Source organism: Gossypium arboreum, chromosome 11 (assembly GCF_025698485.1).
Source record: "Gossypium arboreum isolate Shixiya-1 chromosome 11, ASM2569848v2, whole genome shotgun sequence".
Taxonomy (NCBI): domain Eukaryota; kingdom Viridiplantae; phylum Streptophyta; class Magnoliopsida; order Malvales; family Malvaceae; genus Gossypium; species Gossypium arboreum.
Window position 1 is genome coordinate 116,971,169 of NC_069080.1, and position 5,661 is coordinate 116,976,829.

The window sequence follows — 5,661 nt, forward strand, 5'->3', positions numbered from 1 at the left end:
TCACTATTTACTTATATGTATATTCAAAACTTTTCATTTGCATCATAATCACTAAATTATTTATATCTTGAGCTACAAAACTCGAAATTAAGAACCACTAATTTTCCATGAAACTAGACTTATGTATCTTCTTACCATAAAATTTTCAGAATTTTTGGTTTAGCCAATAAGTACAGTTTATTCTTTAAAATCACCATTATTTTGCTGTCTCACAATTCCGCACCTTCTTAACTAAAAATTAATTATCTCATTGTACAGAATTTAAATGATGTTCCCGTTTATTTTTCTTGAAAATAGACTCATTCAGAATTCTAATCATATAAATTTAAGCCCCTAATTATTTTTCTTAAATTTTTTATTATTTTCCAAAGTCAGAACAGAGGAACCCGAAATCATTCTGACCTTATCTCACAAAATTTACTATATCTCACAATTTACAATTTCATTTCTTACACCGTTTCTTTGATAAGAAACTAGACTCAATAATATTTAATTTAATATTTTATTTAACCTCTAATTCGATTCTCACAATTTTTGGTGATTTTTCAAATTTAAACTATTGCTGCTGTCCAAAACTGTTTTAGTGCAAGATATTATTTACCATGTTTATAACACCCTTATTTTCTTTCTCTACACTATTTTTCATTACTTTCTCTTATTTTCTCTTCACTAACATGACAAGAACATAAGACCATATATAAGAAAACTCTAAATCAACATCAATTCCATGCTTTTTCAACAATATTAAACTTAAAAATATATTGAAATCTTGATGTTCTTACCTTTTCTTATTGACTTCAATCTTTAACTTGATTTTTCTCTCTTCTCCAGCTTCTATTTCTTGAATCCAACTTGATATTCTTTCTCCCCATCATCTCCTTGCTATCTTTCTCTCTTGATGGCTATGGAAATTCTTTTAATTTTTAGGTGAAAATAATGAATTTTTGGTGGAAGGACTAAATTGTAAAGAAAGAAAACTTCTTTTCTTCTTCCTCTCTCACGTTGGTTTGCATGGGAAAGAAAAGATGATGATTTTTCATCTTTCTTTCCTTATATATACAAAATAAAATAATAATAAAATAATAAAATATCATTTAAAAATCAATTTAAAGTATTAATAAACTAATATTTATTTAATTAATTTATCTAAAATATCTCCAACATCATCATTGTCTCTAGATTTCTCTCTCTTCCAATTGACTATTTTGCCCTTAGTGATCTTTTAAAATTCCATTCTTGAGTCATCACTTAATTTGGTAAAATTACAATTTAGTCCCTCAGAATTCTTCACCTATTCAATTTGGTCCTAATTCATCAATTTTCCTTGGTTTCTAGATCATTCCACCCTTAAAATATTTGCACTATTAGTCCTTCAACTTTTCATATTTACACTTTAATCCCTCAAATTTTGAGTATTTACTCTTGTGCCACAAAACTTTTCTCACTTTTACAATTTAATCCTTTCTTGAATTAATATGTCATAATATACTTCCCAGTGACATAACTCAATTTTTCCTCTTCTTGTCACTTTATTTCCTTATTTTACTATATTAAAGATAATATTTTACTGTAGAAATTTTCAGGGTGTTACAGTTTCAAAATCCAATTACGCTCGTTCCTCATCCTAAATGGAATGTAATGATGAAGGGATCCATATGTAAACATAATATCTATTTATATACGCTTGAATGACCCCTTTTCATAATGAGAATGTATATAGCCCTATTCCAGTCAGGTCCGGTATGGAATGAACTTATAATCATGCAATCGACTTGATCATCAGATTATAGATTATAAGTTCATACAGATCTACTAATTTTTATATTCTAGTTAGTAAAAAAGGACTTTGAACTAAGAAATAAATTCTAGAAGCTAACTAGAAGCTAAACTAAAAAAGGGTATCCTGAGCAATTGTAATAATTGGGTTCGTTGATATTCATGGTATAGTAGATGCTATCACACATACAATCATACTCAATTTGATGGAATTGTTTAATCTTAAAAGGGATCTATCCAACTATAGTTCTGATCATAGGCTTAAAAGTCAATTTCTCATACCTAAGTATTTATTCTACTTATTCAAAAAAGCTGTAAAAAGAATAATTCTCCTGATATAGTTAATTCAAACTAAGCATTCAAATCAAAGCTTACCATTAAACAGTTGGGCACAATAGTGTTCTATGTTAAATTCAATAATAGCATTAAGAATCATGAGAAGGACTAAACCAAACTCAAGTAATTGATATAGCTATAATTAAATTAATCTTGTACCTTTATTTCCTTAGAGTCTATCATGCAAGCTATAAAATTGAGGAAGGCACAACAACACACACATAAGCCAACTCCTTGCCACTTATATCAATCATTTATGACAATTACAGATCACAAACTCATGGATAGCAATAGAAAATTTAATATAGAATTAAGGCGTCAATTTAATCAATATGAAAAATTCATAAAAATAAGAAATACAAATTACTTGGGTTAAAGAAGAAATTTTGTTTTAGCACAAGCCTCACAAGATCACAATTGAATTAATTCACCCCTTTGAATCAAAAATAAAAGCTTAGCCACATATGGTGAAATAAAATTCCCAAGCAACTGCTAACTCAAGGTGAAAAGAAAAAAAGTCAAAACTAATCATTTTTTTCCTCCCTCGGCTACCATACTAAAAATAAACCTAATAATAGTAAAGCAATCCTAACCAAATAAAAAAAGTCTGTCACATTTAATGTTTGAGTGAAATTCAAATTGAAATTGACATAATTGCCATCTTAGTCCTGTACAAATTCAGGCTTCCTTAATTAGTCCTTAAAGTTGATGGCTCCCAAATCGGCCTCTGTCACAAGTCCACTATTTTATCAAAATTCCCTTGATGCATAGGTTTAACCAAAATTTAGCAATTCAGCAATTAAATTCAATATATGTGGCTCTTGCATCAAAATAAACATAATTTCCACAATTAAACACTCAATATAACTAGAATACGAGGGAATTAAACACCACAAAGTATATATAATTAAAATCTATTACATAAAAAGTTATCGATTTGAATTTTTCCAATTCAAACAAAAAATTACTCCAGCTCAAATGTCAAACTTCAACAATAAATTTTGAAATTTTTTATTGGACAAAACTGAATAACCTAAACTTGAAACCATCCAGTTTTGAAAGTAACTCAAATCCAAAAAGGTTGGAAAAAACTTAAATTGGCAAGTCTCCTCTAGACCTAGAAACAACCTGTTTTTGGTGTAAGCAGGGGACAAAGCTTGTAGCTTGCTTACCTTAGGAGGCAGTTAGATGTAAACAACAACTCCATGTGGGTAGGAGTCATTTTCTAGTGTATTCAAAATTTAAGATTAATTTACTGAGACAATGGAGTCAATGGTAGAGGGCAGTTGAAGTGTTAACGCCCAGTTATTAATATGGCATGCAACTATACCATCAAAAATATCATCTATAGGCTTTTCTAATAGCCATTGAATCAGTGATAATTTATGCTTGATTGCTTTTGTTTCTGTAGAACAAAAATATGACGTTCATAGGCTTTATCGGTAGGGATTGCTAGATCCATTCATAGATTGAATCGCAATTCGATTCAATTTTTTTAATAACTTTACTTAACCCAAATTGATTCAATTTTAAAATAAAAATTTTCTATTAGATCACATCTATAAGATGAGCTACCCAACCCATAGATAATTTTGTGACAGACTTTTAATATCAAAATTTCAAACTAAAATAAATTTTCAATAAACTAATCTATATAACTTCATTTAAAATATAATTATACAATTTATGTAAAATTTTGCATGTAATGGTTAGTACGGTTTCCACAGAAGGGTGTAGAGAGCTATTGGGTATAGGAGATATGGAAAAAGAGAGGACAAGTTCGTAGAGCATGAGATTGAGAGTAGTTGCATGCCCTATACAAGAGAATTGAGTAATCTATATGCCAGTCCATTATGCGGTCCTAACGTTGCCTTTTGTTCTCTAATTGGTAGGCTTAATGAGTCATGATATCTCTTAAACACTTGTTTTTGATAATTATGGATGGTCATTCCATATAAGATAACTTGAGTAAATTATGATGAGACTAGCAGAAGCCTGTTAGAGTATAGTGAAGAAACTATTAGGTTGTTATGCAGTTAGTGAGCTGTTCATAAGTTGTTAGCAGCAGTTATTTCCATGCATATTGTGTATAATCACACTTGACGTACTAGATCAATTTAAGGAATCAATAATAATTCATTTCTCAATGTGTTCATTCATTTGCTTCTATTAATCTTTTTGTATATACTTACACGGTATCAGTCGCCTAAGTCCTAGAGACTCACTCATGCTGTGCATTCATGGCTAACTTTTTCGATTCCGTTTCTGCTAATCATGGTGGTCTATCGTTCATAGGTTCTCAGTTAGTTTAGTCATTTTATCGACATGACACTGTCAAGTTAGATGAAGGTAATTTTGTTTAGTTGCAACAACATATACGCTTGATTATTGAAGGATATGAGTCAACAGGTTTTATAGAAGGAACGTTACCTGCTCCACTGCGATTTGTGCCATCTCTGGAGGGTTCTCTGGTTCCAAATCTAGAAGCATAGTTATTCGATCAGCAAGATAAATTACTTGTATCTTGGTTGCTCTCTACAACCAGTAGTTCTCTTTTGTCTTATTTTACAGATACCAAGACGGCGTGTAACATATGAACCACTGCAAATCGTCTATTCACCGCCGTCACAGGAGCCAAATTGTCTCACATAAAACATTAATTACACTCCATTAAGAAAGGTAATATGACGATAAATGAGTATATAGCTAAGATCCAGAATACCTATGTGTTGATCGAAATCTCTGGATCTCGAATATTGGAGGCTAAGAAAGCAGAGATTGTTCTTGCAGGCTTAACGTCAGAATAATATGTCATTTTCACTCTCGCATCTTTCTCGTCTGAACCTCTTTTGATGCAAAGGCTCGTTGATGTGTTACTGGAATATGAGAGTCACTAGACTCGTGTGTTGCAAGAGGTACCAGTCCATGCACATCTGGTAGAGGCTGCTCTGTCGCCAACGATAGTGGAACCCGTACATGGTTGTCGCCCCCCACTGGTGGCCGTGAGAAGGGTTTTTGTTCTCTAATTCAGTGCTATATTTGTGGCTGATTTGGGCATGTGGATCAACGCTGCTTTTAACAGTTCAATCGAGACTACAAAGGTCTCTCTACACCGATGATGGCTAAGGCTTCTACTGCGTGGGCTCCGATTGCTCGTGATGGACAAGGATCGAGCAGTGGTTCTGGCTTACCAACTATAAGTCCCAGTGAAACCTATGGAGTTTTCTTCTTCCCTTCGGTGGTTCCTGGACAGTTTGGGTCTTCTTTGACAATGGCGCCATAGGTTTTCGATCATGGTTACTAATGGGGAGGGGTACCACCAGATGCGGCTATCCTACGAATTTTGCACTTTAGGGTTTCCCATAACCCTTTTACTGCTTTGGGTGATGAGGAAGGCTCGACGTTTAGCCCCTATAATGACTTTCCTAGGCCAGCTGGATCAAGCCAACAGTTCAGGCCATGCGATGGCCTCATTAGGCTGACTGGATCAGGCTAACAATTTAGGCCATATTGTGGCCTTTCTAGGCCGAATAGTGTAGGCCAGAATTT